At 39.2% G+C, this 20,622-nt stretch overlaps 4 non-coding genes across 4 annotated transcripts; all 4 read left to right on the plus strand.

The window, feature by feature from the left end:
* Positions 1–8,976: 8,976 nt before the first annotated feature.
* On the plus strand, positions 8,977–9,048 carry TRNAE-CUC (transfer RNA glutamic acid (anticodon CUC)). The gene has a single exon. It is a non-coding gene; the product is annotated as a tRNA-Glu (tRNA).
* A 7,119-nt stretch (positions 9,049–16,167) lies between these two features.
* TRNAG-UCC (transfer RNA glycine (anticodon UCC)) lies at positions 16,168–16,239 on the plus strand. The gene has a single exon. It is a non-coding gene; the product is annotated as a tRNA-Gly (tRNA).
* A 1,261-nt stretch (positions 16,240–17,500) lies between these two features.
* Positions 17,501–17,572, plus strand: TRNAH-GUG (transfer RNA histidin (anticodon GUG)). Its single transcript has one exon. It is a non-coding gene; the product is annotated as a tRNA-His (tRNA).
* A 1,852-nt stretch (positions 17,573–19,424) lies between these two features.
* TRNAK-CUU (transfer RNA lysine (anticodon CUU)) lies at positions 19,425–19,497 on the plus strand. The gene has a single exon. It is a non-coding gene; the product is annotated as a tRNA-Lys (tRNA).
* Positions 19,498–20,622: the final 1,125 nt, after the last annotated feature.

Raw genomic sequence — 20,622 nt, forward strand, 5'->3', positions numbered from 1 at the left:
GTTGTAAAACAAGCTCCTTTGCTCTATTCCAGGTCTTCCTTTAATGTTGAGGCTGATAGGTCCTGTGTGAGTCTGATTGTGTTTCCTTTGTATTTGAATTGTTTTCTTTTTGTTGCTTGCAATATTTTCTCCTTTCTTTAAGGGTTCTGGAATTTGGCCTTGGGGTTTTTATCCTGGGTCTCTTTCTGCGGATTCTTTTAATGATATTATTTTCGTGTTCTAGTAGATTTGGACAGTTTTACCTTATAATTTCCTGCATGATGTTTTTCAAGTTTTTTGCTTTTTTTGATCTAGGCTTTCCGGTAGTCCAATGATTTGTAGATTGTCTCTCCTGCATCTATTTTCCAGCTCATTCATTTCCCCTGAAAGGTACTTTCTTCAATTTTTCCAGCCTTTTTAATTTGTTCGATGGAATTTTTGTTCAATTCTAATTTTTAGTGTTTTATTTTCTTAATTAGCTTCTGTGTTTCCTTTTCCAGTTGGTTATTTTTACTTTTTCTTTGGTCAGTTTTTCATAATTTTCTTACATTACTCTCATTTCTTTTTTTAGATTATTTTTTTTTTTTTTGGCAAGGCAATGGGGTTAAGTGGCTTGCCCAAGGCCACACAGCTAGGTAATTATTAAGTGTCTGGGGTCGGATTTGAACCTGGATACTCCTGACTCCAGGGCCAATGCTCTATCCACTGTGCCACCTAGCTGCCCCATTACTCTCATTTCTTTTTTTCCATTTTACTTCTTCCTCTCCTTTGGTTTTTAAATTCTTTTTTTTTTAAGTTTTTGCAAGGCAATGGGCTTGCCCAAGCTAGTGCTCTATCTACTGTGCCACCTAGCCACCCCCTAAATTCTTTTTTAAGTTCTCTGATGAGCTTTTGTATTTGAGTCCAATTTATAGATTGTTTTAATACTTCCTCTGTGAGTGATTTTTCACTAGTTTCTTCTTTAGACATGGCATTATTATCATTTTTGTCTGTAAAATAGTTTTCAATAGTGAGCACTCTTAGGGTTTTTTTTTTTTGTTGTTGTTTTAGCTCTGCTTTGGGGGTATAGGGGATATAGATCCAAACGTTTTTTTTTTGCTGGGACTGGAGTCTGATCCCTGGCTTGTCATTGGCCAAGATGTTACCTATGCAGTTCAGGCCTTGTCTTTGCAGAGATTTGTTTCCTTCTTTATGCCTAGGTTCTGATGTAGCAGTGGTTTGTTCCTGACCCAGTCCAATCTTTTGCTCCAGTGTTTCCAGGGTTCAGACTTTGTTTGGGGTTGGGACCCTCCCTGATGGCTTGCTATCTAGTTTCCAGGACCCGTGCTGTTGTTAAGCTGTGGGAACCTGGATTGCACTGTGGCTAAAAGCCTCCAGCTGGCTTTCCTGGCTCTCTTGCCTCCTGGGCTTTACTTTCCCTCCCCCCCCCAAAGAGACAGACCTTCACTGAAGATCCCCTACTATCTACCATTGGAAGGTTCTTTGAATCTTCTCTTTTTTTTGGTGGGATCTGTAGTATGAATGTCAGAATGGAGGCTTCATTTATCTTTGGTAGGGAAAAGTTCTGGGAGCATGTTAACTTCATGCCGCTATCTTGGCTCCACTCCGGAAGTCCAACTTCATCTAGTTTTGATCTTAGACTTAACATCATTTTGGGGCCAACTCCTTACTTACTTACATTTTTTTGCTACATGTGTTCCTAATCCAGTTTCTATCTCTAGCTATGGACTGTAAATTCTTTGAAGGTAATAACTCTTACCTGTTTGTATGTGTTGATTGAACTTTGTTTTTGACACTGGGTTGGTGTCTTGATTTGTATGTGAATTGGATTTAAGTGAGGCAGTCACACAAAGTCTGATCAGCCTCAGTCTCTTCCAGAATCACTAAAGTCAGGCGGCAAAAAAAAAAAATAAGGATATCCACAGTGACCATGATGCAATGACTGGGATACACCTCAGTAGCTTTGATATCTAATCAAAGTCTTAAGTGTTCATAGTATACTATGAGGCATTCAAAGAGTACTAAAACCTATGATGGGAGGGTTTGCCAAGCCCTTTGCAGGGCTGCTCATCCACCTTTGGCATCCACCTGTGACTCCCAAGTAGCTGTGGCATGCTCATTGGCCACAATCCACTAAAACCACATCAGCAGATGGGCTGAACTAGGCCAAGAAGAACTGACAGGCCTCAGATAGGTGAGTTATCTACCCCAAGCATGTGAAGGTCACCCCAGTGCAATGCAGTAGACTTGTATTTGTACAATCAGTACTTTGCTCAGAGCCTGACCTATGGCAAGCATTTACTAAATGCTTTTTTATTCTGTCATTTTGTTGAGATAATTGATGAAGGGTATGTTGTAAGGGCCTTGAGGAGAGATGAAATAATGTACAACTGTTTCTGTTGAGAGTACAGTAAAGAATCAGTTAGGATTAAGTTCAAGGACTGTCTGGAAGGACTGGGGACCCTGCTTAGTTTATACCATCTAGATGACCACTACCCTAGTTCAGATTCTTATCACCATTTCCCTGACTATTAGAATAGTCTCTTCATTTGTTTTTCTTCCCTCATTGTCTCTATTCTCTAATCTGTTCTTCAGAGTGGTGAAATGGGCATTCCTAAAGCTAGGTCTGACCAGATTCATCACTAATGAACTAAAGAAATTCTAGTGACTTTCATTTACCTCCTGGAGCTCATACAAAGTTCTTTGTTGCTTTTTTAAAGTCCATCAAAGTGTGGTTCTAGCTTGTCTTTGCTCTCTCTCCTCACTGCCACTTTGCCCAATCTCTGGCTTCCTTCAAAGTCATGCTCAAATACCATTTCTGATGCAATAACTGCACCATTAAATTGCTTCTGCCTTGATAGTGTACACATATGTGTATGTGCATATATGTATGTGTTTATAATCCCTATACCAAAACCTACTGATTGATGAATGCCCTACTCTTAGTGAGGAGAGAGTAGAGTTGGAGAAAGGTGAGAGAGGTCCAGCCTTAGCCAAATTCTTGGTGTCCTTGTCTTCTTCCCTCCCTTCTTTACTATCTATCTATCATCTATCTATCTATCTATCTATCTATCTATCTATCTATCTATCTATCTATCTATTCATTCATTTATTTATTCATTCATATCATTTATTCATGCAAAAATAGTTTTCAACATTTATCCTTTTGTAAACTTTTGAGTTCCACACTTTTCTAACCCCCTTCCTTCCAACCCCCCTTGCCATGACAGCAAATAACCTGATATAGGTTATACATGTAAAATCAAATTTAACATGTGTTTATATTAGTCAAGTTGTGAAAGAAGAACTAGAACTAAGAGGCAAAAAAAGTGAGAAACAAAGGAAAGACATAAAATAAGTTTTTTAAAAAAGAGAACATAGAACATTCTTTGCCTCTGCATTTGGAATCTATAACTTTTTTTTTTTCTGGATGTGGATGTTTTTTTCCAAAACATGCTCTTAGAACTGTCTTGATCACTGAACTGCTGAGAGGAGCACCTGTATGCCTTCTCTGATTTCTGTTTCACCACTAGTTTAGATAAACAGGTGTCTTTGTTATTCTCTCTGTTTGTGGAGTTTGGAATTGGAATTCCATGTATGAGGGAGAGAGTGAAGACCAATATGACTAGCCCATACCGAATGTGGGAGAGAGAGAGAGAGTAATGCATAATGAATTTTGGGTCCAGATTGTGAAGGATATTTATAGTTATATAGAGAAGTTTATATGTTATCCTCTAGGCAATAGGGTGCCATTGGAGTTTATTGAGTAGGGAAGTACCATGACAGATCCGCACATAAAGAAAATTGCTTTAACAGCAATGTGGAGTATGAATTGAAATTGGGAAAGATGAGCTATGGAGACAAATTATGAGTTTGTTTCAATAATCTAAGTAAGTGGTATTAAGTGCCTGAACTAAGATAATAGCTCTATGAATATATAGAGAGGATCAAAGTCAAGTGGTAAAGATATAGAAATGGCAAGTTTTGGTGATGTATGGTGAGAGATAATTGAGGAGCTGAGGATAACATCTAAGTTAAAACATGAGAAACTGGAAGAAGGGTGATATTTTCCATAGAAGTAGGGAACCTTGGGAGAGGGTGGGCTTTTGAAGAAAGATAATAAAATTTTAACATGTTAAATTTTATATATTTACTTAATATTTTATTTTTCCCAATCACATGTAAAAACAATTTTTATCATTCATTTAAAAAGTTCTGTTTCGAATTTGATATAGATTATACATGTGCAGTCATGCAAATTTTATTTCCATATTTGTCAGAATATGTTAAGTTTAAGATAACTTTCTGATACCTATTTTGAGATGTCCAATAAGCAATTGGTGATATTAAATCAAAGCTCAGAAGACAGGCTTAGCTGGCTATATAGATCTGTAAGTCACTGACGTAGAGATGAAAAAGTACTGATTATATAAAGAGTATAGAGAGAATAGGAGGTGTGTGATAGAGTTTTGGGAAACACTCACAGTTAGGAGACAGGATGTGGATACTGAACTAAAAAAGGAGATGGAAGTAATAATCCAACAGGTAAGAAGTTATTATTATTATTTTTTTAGGTTTTTTGCAAGGCATATGGGGTTAAGTGGCTTGCCCAAGGCCACACAGCTAGGTAATTATTAAATGTCTGAGACAGGTACTCCTGACTCCAGGGCTGGTGCTTTATCCACTGCGCCACCTAGCCACCCCTCAACAGGTAAGAAATGAATCAGGTGAGAATAACATCATAAAAACTTATGGAGGAAAGTACATACCTAAGGAGAAGGTGGTCAGTATTGACAAATGCACTAGAAAAGAAGGATGAGAACTGAAAAAAAGGCCATCTGATTTGGTAGTTAGGATATCATTTGTAATGTTGGAGAGGACAAACTCAAGGAGAAACTATCCAATTCAATAATCCCAAAATGATAAATTACTTGTGGAAAATTTCCCATTTGAAAAGAATTGCTAAAAGAACTGGAAAGACGTATGGTGGAAATTAAATTTAGACAATATCTTATACCACATACCACACACAATAAACTCAAAAGTGTCATAAGAAATTTAAAAAAACATCAGATTTATTTCACAATTATAGCTTGGTGTGTGTGTGTGTGTGTGTGTGTGTGTGTGTGTGTGTGTGTGTGTGTGTGTGAATTCTTTATCAAGCAAGACAAAAAAGTGATCCTAAAAGACAATATAATTTGGATTATATGAAACTGAAAGACAACCATAGAAAAACTGCTTTAAATTATTGATAATAAGAATATAAATGAAAGGCTTTACCTCACAAGAAATTGGCAAAGATGACAAATGATGGAAAATAGTCAATATTTAGAGTGAAGGTGGGAAGACAGGCACCTTAATGCACTCCTGGTGGAATAATGAATTATTTCAACATATGGAAAGCAATTCACAATATTGTGAAAAAATGACTGACATGTCCATGCTCTTTGATCCAGAGATTTCACATGGAGGCATGTATCAAAAGACTTGGTTACACAAAAAATTAAAGCAGAACTTTTTGGAATATGCAAAAAGCAGGGAAAAAGTGGATCTACCCACTGAAGAATAAGTAAACTAATTGTGGTACATGAATAATGGAATATAGGGAATATATAAACTGATTCAGGGTGGTGTGGACAGAGCAGAGAGAAGATAGGAAAACAATATACACAATGATTACAACAAAACAGAAAGAAAAAACAAAATGAAAAACTATAACCAAAGATAAAACATGATACTGAGAAGCATTTGCAAGAATAAAATGAATGTAATTAGTAAATAAGAAAGGATACTATCAACTGGGAAAGATTATTTCACATATATCTATTAATTATATCCAAACTATAGGCAACTAACAATTACATAAGATTAACAGTCCATATCTTTAGATAAATAGTTAAAAGAAATGTGAAAAAAGAGTTTTCAAAAGGAGGATCAAAAATTATCACCAAGCATTTGAAACAATGGGAAATGTAGGATGGGTAAATGAAAAAGATATCAATAAAAATTTATTTTTATAAAAAAAAGATGATCATTTGGAACTATGCATCCAAATTACCAAACTGCCTATCCTTTGATTATTATTAGGTCTATATCCCAAAAAGATCGAAGAAAGAAAAAGGACTTAGATGTATGAACATATTTATAGTAATTTTTCATAGTAGCCCTACACTGGAAATTAAGGGAGTGTATGGTTTTTAAGCAAATATAATGTAATTCTATTACACCATAAGAAATTATGAGACGGTTTCAGAGGAAACTGGAAAGATTTGTATAAATGTCAATGTGAAGTGAGTAAAATATTTAAGAACACTTTTTATACAATAACTACATTACAAAGAAAAACAATTTTGAAAGACTGTAGGACTATGGTCAATACAGTGATAAAATCCAAGTACAGAAGATTAAATAAGAAATATGCAACTAACCTCTTGTCAGAGGTAATGGACTTAAAATTTAGAGCAAGTATATATACATTTTTGAACATGGTCAATGTGAGAACTTCTTTTGATAAATTACACATACTTGTTATCAAGGTTTTACTTTGCTTTTTCATTATTTAATTGCATGAACAGTGGGATGGAGATTAACAAATACTTTATAAATAAATTTTAAAATAAAGTTATTTTCAGGAATTTTTCATGCAATTATTAAATCTAGTTATCACTACCTAAGTAAAGGGAGAAAGGGCTCACTTACTTCATTTGAACTGTATTGAAACTTTCTGGGCAGGTGAAAGGGAAAGATGTACACTAGTACCATCACACATGAGTCCTCCTCAATTTTAGTAGTTTAGGGAGACATTGTCCTTTGATTCTTATTTCGGGGTCATGAGAAGGTCATAGGTTGATTCAAGATAAAATCACAGATCTCCATGGTGAAAAAAATAGCTCAAAGAGAGCAAAAGTGACTACAGAGAGAGAATCTGTTGTAAGAATGACCAAAAAGGAAGGTTCTGGATAATGGTCTTACTAGTTCTCATGAATGGTTACCTCAACTCTTATGCCTTCTTCCAACAAAATATAACAGAACAAAGAATAGCATTTATATAATAACTTCTTGATTCTCCTTGGGATGGTAGATCCCAATTTGTGTCCTCTGGAATTAGTTGGTGCAGAAAGTGACAGAAGTGAAGAACAAACCAGCATCTGGAAAGAAACTGGAGAAAAATCACAGAATTTCAGTCAAAAAAAGGATCTCAGGCCTTGAAGAGGTCATCTCCTCAATAGTGTTCATAACTAGTAGGCATCTAGACTCCTACTGGATAACCTCCAATGAGGGGAACAAACCATTCTTGAGGGGTCCAATCTGCTTTTGGACCACTTTGTTATGAAAGTTTTTCTTTACATCATTCTTAACAATAACCCAGACCCACTTCTACTCTACTTCTGTCCTTGGGCTAAGCAGAACAAGTCCAATCTTTGGCACATGAAAAACCTTTTTTTTTTTTTAACACTTCAACCCCCATGTCCACCCTCCAAGACTGTTCTCTAGGTTGAACATTCCCTCACTCCCTTCAAGTGATCTTTATGGAGAATCTTAAAGACCAGAGGTATCTTCTCTTTCTCTCTCTGAAGGGCTTCAGCTCTGGGCTCACCTAGATCAAGTTCATTTACTGAGAAAGGGGAACCAGACCCAAAAGAGGGGAGATAGACTTTGTTTTCTCTTGAATCATCTGGCTTTTTATGCCACTTAACTAGAGACCCCAGGCACAACCCAAGGTTCAGGCTCAACCCTATCTGGGCAAATAACTAGTTTTTACTAAAACAAGTCTTTCGTTCTCGAAGAAGACCATGAAGACCACCATCAAGGAGGTTAATGCCATGCCACACCCATGAATTGTGCAAGCTATCTTTCTTCTGATTTGAAATTTTGTGATAAATTGACAATTTACTTAATATCTTATTCTTCATTTTCCACTAGTTAATGGAAAAAATACATCTACAATCAGGTCATAGAAATAAAATATTCCAGAAAACTGACTCTCCTTGTTCATTTTCACACTTTGATGACCCACTTCTGCCACGCTAATATAAATTCCATTTTAACCTTTCAGCTGCCTAAAAGTGTTGGATGGGGCACTGATCGGTCTGAGCTTCTTTCCCCGAACACAGGCCAACAAATATCAATCTTGAGCTCTTTTCTATTTCTATTTTTAGTCTTGTCATTTAGCTTAAGGGTCCAAGCAGAGAATTCCTGGGTGAAGACTGATAGCAGGAGCTATGTCCAGCTACTATAGCTTCTTTTGACTGTTAGAATAGTGTATCTTCGAGGCGAATGTAAAATATATTTTAAAGATTAACCTCATGAAAATCAGGCATTATGGATCACAGGGCTAAGTCTTAAATGTTTTTCAATGTACTCTTAGGAAGCATTTCTTTTGTGGTAGAAGAAATAAATAACTGTTCTATACTTGATTCTCTCGAAGGGATTCTATCAGTAGCTTTTGGCAAGGGACTGGAGATGAGCCAAACCTAAAAAAGTGTCTTCTCCGGGGATTCTGGGAGAAAACAGGGAGATTTTAACCTAAGGGTTTTACTGTTCGATGGCTGCCTCCCCTTACTGAATCAGGAGAGAACTCAGATCTGTGGCTCTAAGGAACCAACCCGGGAAGAACCAATCGGGCTCTGGAAATGCAGAATGCCCACTACCCCGCTGAGTCCTAGCTTCAACCCTCTAAGAACCCACACTTGCTCTGGTAACATCTAGCTAAGAGTTTCCCCTTCTCTCTCACCCATCCCACAGTGGCCTCCACCTCCGGCTCCCATTGCGGAGACCCAGGTAAGTTCCAGCCTGAAGGGTCCCTGGAGGGGAAGAGCATTTCCTCCGGTGTTCTCCAGACAGGAGATCTGGACCCCGGAGCTCCGGGTTCTGGAGCGAAGACGGAGTTTTGGTACAATTCTGAATCAGAGAATACAAATATAACACACAGAGAATGAAAGGAAACCCTGTTGCATGCATGCTACTAGAATGATATCAGAGGACGAACTACCGCCTTCCCTGGTGGTCTAGTGGTTAGGATTCGGCGCTCTCACCGCCGCGGCCCGGGTTCGATTCCCGGTCAGGGAATACTTTTTTTTAAAGTACTTTTCTACTTCGGAGACCTTTCGGCACCCAAGATGGCCCGCAAAGTACAGGCTCTAGGAAGTGTTATTTTCTTCAATGTGTTTAACTCGGGAGACCAGCAACAAAGTTGCAAGGCATTCGTACAACGCCAGAAGATTCACTAGACACAATTTCTGGCAAATCTACCGTTCACAGCCTTAGTGAACCCTGATTGCTTAAAAAACCATAACTCATTGGGCAAAGTTTCGATACCGGAGAAGACAGGCAGAGTCCGTCAGAGAAATCTTTTTCATTCATTCTGGAGTCACGAAAGCAAAATTGGGGGCGGAGGAAAAGCTTTGGCCACAGTATCCTCTTCGTTATTTCTTATAGTAATAATAGTATTCCATCACATTCATAAAACACAATTTTTCCAAGCCATTCCGCCGTTGATGGACATCCCCTCAATTTGCAATTTTTTTTGCCACTAGATGAAGACCTAATATATTTTTGTACATGTGGGTCTCCTCCCCCCAATTTTTATTATAAATTTGGGATATAAACCTAGTGGTGGTATTACTAGATTAACGGGTGTGCGGTTTTCTTGGTCCTTTGGGATGGTTACAAATTGCTCTTCGGAATGGACTGATCAGTCCACAACTCCACAAGCAGTGCATTACTGTCCTAGTTTTCCCACATCTTTGTCCACATCTCTTTTTGTCATTTTAGCTAATCTGATAGGGGTGAGATGGTACTGAAGAGTTGTTTTTAATGTGCATTTCTTTAACCCATAATGATTTGGAGCATTTTTTCATTTAATTTCTTCATCTGAAAACTACTCGTTCATATCCTTTGACCATTTATCAATTGGGGAATGACTTGTATTCTTGAATAGTCTTATATATTCAAGTATATTCTTATAAATTTGACTCAGTTCTCTTTTTTAGAATGAAGACCTTTATCAGAAACATTTGCTATGGAAATTGTTTCCTTGTTTTCTGCATTCCTTCTAATCTTGGCCAAAGAGGTTTTTATTTGTATAAAATCTTTTAATATAGTAAAAAACAAACATTTTTTAATTTATAATGTTATCTCTTCCTTTTTTGGTCATAAACTTCTACCCTCTGCATAGATCTGCAGACTATTTCTTGTTCTAATTGGCTTATGTTTTTTTTTAAATAACAAGACTTTATTTTCTCCCCTGGAAAAAGTGAAAACTTTTGTGATTAAAAAAAAATGTATCAACAAGTAAAAGAACTTCCTGAAATGGCCTATGTCTCATTCACCTATATAATCTATCACCAGTCTGTCATGAAATGGATAGTATTTTTCATTATCAGTTCTCTGAAATCATGGCTGATCAGTGCTTTTTTTTAAACAAGGCAATGGGGTTAAGTGACTTGCCCAAGGTCATCCAGCTAAGTAAATGTTAAGTGTCTGAAGTCTGTTTTAACTCTGGTCCTTCTGACTCCAGGGTCAATTCCACTGTGCCCTTGACCATTGCTTAAATTGTTCATTTTTACAATGTTATTATAATAGGATCTACATTATTCTCCTAGTTCATCTTATTTTACTTTGTATCATGCAAGTCTTACCAGGTTTCCTGAAACCATACTCTTCCTTGTTTCTTAGAGCAAAATAGTATATCATTATATTCATAGTCCATACTTTCTTGAGATATTCCCTAATTAATGAGTATTCCCTTAGTTTCCAGTTGTCACTGCCAAAAAGACCTGCCAACAAATGTTTTTTTTACACATTTGTCCTTTTCCTCTTTCCTTTGATCTCTTTGGGTTATAGGCCTGGTAGTGGCATTTTGTTGGCTTAAGACAGCTGTACAGACTAGTAACTTTTTTTTTAAACCATAGTTTCTGATTTGCAGATGACTGGACCAATCTGAAAGCCCTACCAGCAGTATCTGTTTTCTTTCAGCCCTTCAACAAGTTACTTTCCTTCTTTTGTCATTTTTGCTAATCCAAGGTATAATTTCACAGTTGCTTTAATTTGTATTTCCCCTAATTACTGGTGATTGGTATATTTCCTCCCCCATATATACATTGATAGACTAGACTTCTTCCCTTGAAAATTGACTGTCCATAACAATGACTATCATTTGGAAAATGACTCTTTTTAAAAAATGTAAACTTGAATTTGTTCTGTATTTTGGAAATGAAACTTTTATTTTAAAGAAACTTGCAGCAAATATTTCCCAGTTAACTGTTTCTCTTCTCATCTTTGTTGCATTAGTTTTACTTGTGCAAAAAACTTTTTAATTTTATATATATAAAACTGTCTATTTTATTTTCAGTCATCCTTTCCATCCTTTGTGTGAACATGATCTATGAATCTGAAAGATAATTTCTTCCTAGCTAATAGTTTATATGCTAATGAGAAAGATGAAGAGGAGATAAACCTATTGCTATTTACCAATATAGAATGGTATAAATACAAATCAGCAAAGATATTAATTGAGACAGCTACTAGCTTTGGCAAAGTTGTAGGGTACCAAAACCCTTCAAAAACCCAAAGCATTTCTATATAATAACAGAACCCAAGAGGTAGTATTAGAAAGGGAAACCTTATTCCTAATAACTATAAAATATATAAACTATGAAGAGGTGAAATTACCAGAGTACACAAAAGACTTGTGAAAATTCAGTTACAGATTTCTCCTTAAAGGAATAAAGAACATTTATTTCTTTAATCACATTTTCAACTTCCCGTGAAGATTAAAGTTTTGACACTAAGTTGTAAATCTAAACAGGCAATCTTTGACGATTGTTGGTAGTCACAATACTGAGATAACAAGAGTTGGATTTTTTCTTGGAGAACAACATTTTAATGAGGAAAGTTAACACGTAATTAAATAGGTACATACAATGTGTTCAAAGTAACTGGGAAATATTTCTTTGCTATTTGATCAAAGAATGAGACTGTGGCAGCAGATGGCGCCAAAGATTAGAATAACTCCAATACTGCAATGGATTTATGATCATTCTCAAAAGATGCATACCTGATCCGTGCACAATCTCCTCCATGTCCTCCCATAATTTTCAAAAGGGATTTCACCCAACATTTTGGGAGACTTTCTCTTGTTTTCTTGAGAATATCAAAGGACTAGAAGGGCATTCCTTCCTTTTGCTCTATTTTACTAGCATCTCTTTTCCCTAGACCAGCAACCACCTGTGAATCCAATTGAGAGCAGAAATAAGGAAACACAATCCGGGACAAAACATCCTGCTGGGAGCAATAGTCCCTGAGAAGAGGCAGCTGTCAGGAGAGTGCCCCTCAATGCCAAAGAGAAGGGATGGCCAAATACTATACAAAGGCATCCACCACCCACGGAGTCCAGTAGAGAGCTAAGCCTAACGGGGAACTTACCGAGGATTCTAAGAAGGGAGAAAAGAAATCCAATAACTAGAAACTCTAAGCTACCATTTTGACCCATGTTCTTTATAGAGGTGCTTCACTCTACTATTTTTTGTGCTTTAAAATTTATACTCAGTCTACCCACAGACTATGTATGTATGCATTTGTCTGAGAGGATTAGTCTTTGGTGGAGAAGAGAATATTTTTGTAACTATTGTTCTAACCATAAAGGAAATGTCTTTGCTCAAAACTAATTAAGTTTACTGGATTGTTATTGTTAGAAATTATATCCATATTGGCCTACACATGACAATACTAGAAGGCCTCTGGAACTTTGGGATTAGTAATGAACAACATCTGGGGACTTAGTTGACAATGAGAATTGAGTTGGGGAAGCATCCTTGGAAGGGGTCCTGCATATATTTTATCTAGTTATAATAAATACACATAATCTTTTCTTAATAATCATAACGTTTTTCCCCCTATAAAATTCACACACACAAAATACGGCCTCTTATTGGCTGTTGGGAGTTTCTGGAAAGTGTAATCTTTTTCCAACTGGAAGGAAATACTAAAGATTGCAGAGAATTTAGATGGGGGAATCCAGGAACTTTGTAGCTCTACAGGGAGCAACACTCTCAGTGGTGGGAGCCAATAGCAAGTGTAAGGCACTGCTATCCTGATTGACTATAAAATTTGATAATGTACATAATATAAAAATATTAAATAAATAAAATTAAATAACATAATAAGTAATCATATAATTATGAGCATTTGAAGCCTTGTTTGGATTCCTATTTTAAGAAGTAATTTGCACATACGGAAGTTACTTTTAGCTTGAATGTCATGGCTTCTTTGTCTTGCTATAACCTGGGGAATTTATTCACTTTCTATTTTCTCTTCCTCCTTCTCTCCCTCTACCTTCATCAATGCCTGGATATGTCAATCTTTTATCCTTTTGTAGTTTCCTGCCCTTTAGAAGTCTTGTTTGTTTGTTTTTGTGTGAACCTTTATAATGAATATTTTTCTCCAGATAAAGAAAAATCTGTCTTTGTTGCATTTGAATATTTTGATAGTGGGATGGGAAGGGAAAATAAAGAGACTGGTGAGGATTGTTTTTCTAAGCCCATTTTAGAATAGAGAAGTCAGTATAAGCTTAGTCAATAGAGGAAAATATTTCTTCCCTAGTTTGGGGGCCCTGAATTTACTGTAGTCTATAAATATTCAACATAATTAATTCCTTGAAATATTAGAGGTAAAGGATAAAAGTAAACCATGAAACTAGAAAATACTCAAGTCTTTGGCAACATAAAGAAGGAGGAAAAATTAAAAAAAATTCTAGGGCCAGCTAGTTGGCATGATGAATAGAGCACCAGCAATAGAGTTAGAAGGACCTGAGTTCAAATTTGGTCTCAGACACTTAATAATTACCTGTGTGACCTTGGGCAAGTCACTTAACCCCCTTGCCTTGCAAAACAAAAAAAGGTAACCACATTTGAAAGGTTAAGAGAGATATTTGATTTCAGATTTAATAGTCATTTGGAGTATGGTAAATAGGGGATATTGTGGTCAGACCTGAGCTTTAGGAAAATTACTTGGATAACCATGTGGAAGCTAGGCTGGGAAGAAAAGGGAATGTTGATGTAGGAAAATCAATTAGAAGATTACAGCAGTAGTCCAGGTGAGAGGTGGTGAGGGCCTAAAGTGGGCTGCTATTGGTGTGAGCAAAAGGGTGGGGACAGGTTGGATCGATACAGAGGCAGATCTGGCAATTGATTGGAAATGTAGTTTGTGAGAGTGTGAAAGTCAAAGTTGAAACTGAGACTGAAGGAGGATGACTGGAAGGATTGTGGTTCCACAGTAAATGGGAGGTTTAGAAGAATGGTACCTTTGAATGAAAAGATAATGAAATGAATATTGTGATTTGTCACAAACCACTTATACCACTTTGTGCTACTCAAAATGAAAGGGAAGATGTAAGGCTCTTCCTCATTGATCAATGCTGCAGAGTATTGCCTGCCCTATGAGGGACAGCTGCCGTAACCACAAAGGTGTGAGGCAGGATATGGATGGGCTAGTCTAATTAGAGTAATTTTCCAAAAGCACTTGCACTAATTGTGTGCCACATCCTGGTTAGATTTACAAATATCCTGAAAAGCTTTTGCTTTAGAGTTGGGAGGTGGGGAGAGGAGGAGTTATGGGCTTGAATAGAGGCATGGGGAAAAATTGGGAGATACAAGTGGTTATGTCATATACAGATAACTTCATGATTAGCCATCTTGAGGGAGGTGGAATTTCTGCTCTCTAATTGGTTAATTATACAACTTTGTTTAAGCTATTACATTTCCTATTACTTAGTTTTCAGCATTGATTTTTGTAAAAATTTCTCCATCTCTCTGGCTTCTTTCCTCCCTCCCCAAGATAGGAAGCAATTTGTTATAGGTTATACATACACAATCATAATTATACAACTTTTGAGATCAGATCGTGGTCTCAAGGGGACTCTGGTCCCCACTGGTCTAAGCTTCAAATGAGATAAGAGACTTTTTTTTCCCTGAAATCATAGGTTTTTGATTTCTAGGCATGGTATTCTGAGGCCTGACTTTTGGGACAGTACAGAGCAGATGAGAGGTATCCTAGATTTAGAAATGGAAGGAACTTTAGAAGTCATATACTCTCATTTTACAGTTGGAGAAACTGAAGCTAGGAAAAGCTTCAGTCACAGGTGACTTTTGAGCAGAGATGTAATGACCTAATAGATTTGTAAGTGGGATTGATTAGGGTAATTCCTTGATGAAATCTATGAGTTTCCCTCCTCACTTAGAGCCTTCAGATTTTGATCGTTTGGTGACCATCTTCCCAAGAAAAGTGTGGAAGTAGTCAGAAAAACCTTTTGGGAAACTTGCAATATTCCCAATTAGGAACCCCTTGGAATCTATTTCATAGTAGTGACTGTGACAAAAGACATGAGATATATCATGGAAGAAATGAGGCCAAGTTTTGATCAATAGGATTTTAATTACTGATTGGATTTAAGAGGAGAGGTAAAGTGGTTTGGTGGATGGAGAATCTACCTCTTAGTCGAAGAAGACCTGGGTTTCAATATAGCTTTTGGCACATACATACTAGTTGTATGACACTGGGAAAATCACCTAACCTCTTAGTTTCCCCAAGAAACACTAAGACTATAGAGGAAGTTCCTTATTTGAATGAAATCACAGGCCTGGCTTATTTTTTTTAAGTGAGGAAATGGAATAAATAAGAGGAAACTCTAAAGTTTTGAACATTGGAAGACTGTTAATAAACAAATGAATGAATTAAATGAATGGAATTATTTTAGATATAAAGTCAAGCTGTGTAGTATTCTCCTCAATTAAGAGTTCAGGGATTAATTGGGACAATTATTTTGACAAGATTCTGCTGAGAGGGCCACACAACACACACAGACACACACACACAGACACACACACAGACATTGAGACACCAACTCCCCCCCCATTCTTGGTTGACCTTCACTTTCTGAAACTACCTTCTCTCATCCACAGGCTCAGAAGATTACAAACTCCCTGAGCTCAATGCTGTATCAGCTGGTCATCCCGATACGGCTTCCATCACAAGAGCAAAGTGAATTGGCCCAAGATTCGATTCTCCTTTCGGTTTGTTTCTCTGGAAACCTACAAAATGAATACTGATCTAGAATGAAAAACATACAGAAACAAGGCCTCAAGGTTCGCACATTACTGAAGATAATTTAGAATTCCTTTTCTTCCAGGAGCGTTGGTGGTATAGTGGTGAGCATAGCTGCCTTCCAAGCAGTTGACCCGGGTTCGATTCCCGGCCAACGCAACTCATAATTTTAAAACTGACTTTTACTCTCCCCTTTAGCAGAGTTGGCCTCGCAGGGAAAAGGGATGATCTTTAAGTTTTGAGTAGTTTCAGGATTTACGAGAGAACTTGGGGAAGAGGAAACTCTATTGCAGTGTTCCCAGCTGAGAACGGTCTGGTGGCATCCTCCAAGTTACCACTACTTATACCAGATGGTCCCCTGCCAAAAATAGTGCAGAATCACCTGGAGCTGGCGTGTGGGTGAAGGGCTCACCCGGATGCCTGGAAACAAGAAACAGATGGAGTGCGTTTTTTAAACTGAACGGAAGCGACCTAAGTTCTCTCCTTCTGTGCACACTTTGTTCCGGTGCTCCCAGTTTTCAAATGGAGAATCCAAGAAAAGGAAAATTCACCGTCAGGTAAAGGAGACAACACTGGAGCAGCTTCAAACATTCATTTCATTCGGCGGGAAACTCCCTCCTCGAGGCAGATCGCAACCCCCTGACACTAAGTAGGCTGTCTTTCAGCTGAAAAGTAAATCTTCCGGTAGCTAATTTGGTGATGAATCTCTCTGAGGGAGGAAAAGTAGTCAAAAGGTATATAAAGAACATGGACAAAGCGTGTTAGCCTCAAGTAGTAGCCATTTCGGGAGAATCGAGTGAAGAAGGAGGATATCCGCTAATTCCAGTGGGGAAAGTTGGATTTTCTAATTCGTATTGAATCACAATGTCACATAAGGAATCTTATTTCTTCTTAACCTGTCCCAGATCAAAGACAAGAGAGAATGAAATATTACTATGTATTGGAAGAGGGAGAAGGAAGAAATTGACACATGAACCTTCTAATTTTCCGTGAAAGAATTCGAAATCTACTAGGAAATCCAAATGCCCAAGCCCTGATTCTGCCCAACATGAAAACCGAGATGTGGAACCACCAGATGGAAAGCCTAAGGGCGTCCATTCTGGATTGGTGATAAAAAGACGATTCTTAGTCCATGGTCGGGCAGGCCATCTTAAAGATCCCCAGTTCCTCCCTTTGAGTCCTGGTGTAGAAGTCAAAGTCAGTATTGTGTATAGGATTTTCATAGATTGTCGGGGACTGTAGAAAGAAAAGTCACTTTTTAAAAATAACATAGCATCTATTCGTGGTATTTTAGGGAAAGATTTCGTGATAGAAATCGGAGAAGAAAGGAACAGGGACAATGACTTTTTTGGGAAAACTGCTTTAAATCGTGGGTGAAAGACTTTCTTTGTAGCATCTCAGAGCATCTCCTCTGTGGCGAGCCGTGATCGTATAGTGGTTAGTACTCTGCGTTGTGGCCGCAGCAACCTCGGTTCGAATCCGAGTCACGGCAAGGGGAACTTTAAGTTTTTACCCCTTGCTTTTTGAAAGGGCCTATAATTCTTTTTACCCACCCAGTGTGGACTCAAATTTTTATCCGGCTCACAGATACGTTGTGGATATATATGTATATGTATATATATATATATATATATATATATATATATATATAATATCTTACAGCAAAGAATAAACGGACCCTCTCAACTCTAATGGTTGGGAATAGTAAGTAAAAAAAAGCCCACTTTTATGTTATCTTTAAGGTTTGTCACAAGCAAGTCATCAGGCTGGAAAAAAGAAAAATATAAGGCAGCAGCTGTTTGGGGTTGGGGTGAACAGAGATGGGTGGAGTGGGATTCGGAGGGGCAAGATGCTACGGGAAACCAACATACGACTAGATTCGGGGTGACTGAAATGACTGGCTTGGCTTTGGCAAATTCATTTAGCTTTTCGAGTTTCCCATCTTTCATTTTTTTTTTTTGCTTGTTTTTGAATCGAAGCATTCTTTGGTATGCAGTAAGGGCTTAATAAATGTTTTGTGTTTGGCTTCCTGCCTTCTTTGGGGACTGCTTGAATGAAGGAAACCTTCTTAGAAAAGCAGCAGAAAACTTTAGGTTATTTTTTATGATAATTAGCGCCAGAAGGGAGAAGCCCCACCAGTAAGAAACTCCGTCTTCCTTCGGGAAATGAGAAACTTCCCTTGTTGATTGGACCCAGGAATGTCGGTTACCTTCTTTTCTTGGGTCCGGCAACAGTATTAGCCTACGGATGCACCGTCTCCTCACCGAGAGGTGATTCCCAGACCCGGGAAGCAGAACTATTTGGGAGACTGAGGCCCTAGGGCTCCGTGTTGGCATTTCCTCATCTCAGGCCTATTAGATTTGTTGCAACGAATATTCGGCTAGACAAAGTCCCTGAGAAGAACGAGTTCTGTGAAGGTCGCTGTCACTAGCGTGGGTGAGAAAGGGGAAGACCCAGAGCCCTTTAGGGAGCTGGCCTGTCTTCCCAGAGCCCTTCAGGTCGCTGGCCAGCCTTCCCAGAGCCCCTCAGGTCGCTGGCCAGCCTTCCCAGAGCCCCTCAGGTCGCTGGCCAGCCTTCCCAGAGCCCCTCAGGACGCTGGTCAGCCTTCCCAGAGCCCCTCAGGACGCTGGTCAGCCTTCCCAGAGTCCCTCAGGACACTGGCCAGCCTTCCCAGAGCCCTTCAGGACACTGGCCAGCCTTCCCAGAGCCCTTTAGGGAGCTGGCCTGTCTTTCCAGAGCCCTTCAGGACGCTGGTCAGCCTTCCCAGAGCCCTTCAGGACACTGGCCAGCCTTCCCAGAGCCCCTCAGGCCGCTGGCCAGCCTTCCCAGAGCCCTTCTCTCCTCCTCCCTGCCACTGGCTAGTGATCTGGCAGAGAAATGCTAGCTAGTTCAAGGGTAAGGGGTGTAGTGAGTGACCCACGTCCAGATAACGCCCAAACTTCCCACCTCGTTCAAGGTCAATCGCTTCAGTCTTCCTCCAGGCCACCCTCCTCCCGGGTTCAGCGCCGCACGGTTCTAACACCCCATTTTAGTGCCTGAGTATGCGCGAAAAGAGGAAGAGAGGTTGATGACAGCTGCAGGATCTGGCAGGAAAAATGAGAACGAACCCATTTCTAGAGAATTCCCAAGTCTAGGGTGTAGGACCCAGACTGAGCGCTCCTTCCTCCCGGGCCCCAGCTCACCCCCCGCCCTCCTAGACTTCGGCTCCTTAAAGTGCGGAAGGGCAGCCTTCCTTTTAAAGCTTATTTCATTTGAATAGTGTAAACACTTTCCAGCTGCAGAACCCATTGTCCCGCGCTTTTTTTTCTTCATGAACGATAAAGTAGAACTTTCTCCAACTCGTCGCCCGGCTAGCTCAGTCGGTAGAGCATGAGACTCTTAATCTCAGGGTCGTGGGTTCGAGCCCCACGTTGGGCGGAGGAGAGTTATTTTTTTTCCCCACCAAAAGTTTTTCTTTTCGGTTTGCACTAGTTGAATCCATTTAAGGTTCTACTACAGCAAGACGTTGCTCTAGGCTCTGAGGATACTTGGAAAGGTTTTTGAGAAAATATAGGAGTCCCATCCCCCCGTGATTAAGCTCGCGAGTGATCTGTGGCCTCCCTGGTGCACCCTTGGTTCCGGGGCGCCCATACAACTTCCCCAGGCCTGGGAGAGTAGGAACTTTCTCTTGTGCCTGCACGGTGTTCCCAAGACGGACCAGACGGCTCTGAGTAGCTCCCCCAGGCCCGGCCATGGGCAAAGCGAGCGCACAAAGCTTTAGAAAAGGCAGACTTGGGGAAGAAGGCGCGCTTAGGCGGAGCCTTGAGTTTTCTTGGCGGCAACTTTTTCTCTTTTCCTAATTTCTGGGCGACCTCAGCTCTGAAAATGAAAGTAGTCTCTAAGGACTAGCAGGGGTCCCGTTTACCGCCTTCGGGCTAAACTGCAATCACACCTAGAGAAAGGAATTTGCGGGAGCCGGCTAAGGACTGAGAAGGTCTGGGCTGGGGACTGGAGGGGCTGGAGGGGCTCTGCCATAAATTCATGGTAGACCTTGGCCACTGGGCGGTGCTGTCACCTTTCACTTTGGAGAGCTCAACTTCTCAATATTCTTTTTGGATGGAAGAAAGGGGAAGGCAAGAAAACCGGGGTGCAGTCTCAGGACTAATCAGAACTTAATCAGCCTGGGATATTTGGAAATGTTGTTCCTTTGGGGGGCCTACGAGACCCTAGGTGGAAGCTCCACCTCACCATTACAATTTAGATGTGCATCTCCTTTGTGAGATTTTATTTCTACAAAATTCCTGTACGTGGGCCCAGATTAGGGGAGTAAAGTGTTGAAGGAAGCAGGGAAGAAAGAAGGCAACAAATTAAATTTGATAGCATTTTGGGCAGTCTGATTTGCTACAGTTGAAGGCTGTGACCCTGTCCTGATTCAGTGACTCTCAAGTATGCTGGGACCTAGAATACATTTAATGTTATTCTGAGAATATTAGTTCCCCCTCCCCCATAGTCAGAATGTAGAAATGAGTCTTATGAGTGACATCAGTGACACAAGGGAATGCA

This window comes from Macrotis lagotis, chromosome 5 (assembly GCF_037893015.1).
Source record: "Macrotis lagotis isolate mMagLag1 chromosome 5, bilby.v1.9.chrom.fasta, whole genome shotgun sequence".
Taxonomy (NCBI): Eukaryota; Metazoa; Chordata; class Mammalia; order Peramelemorphia; family Peramelidae; genus Macrotis; species Macrotis lagotis.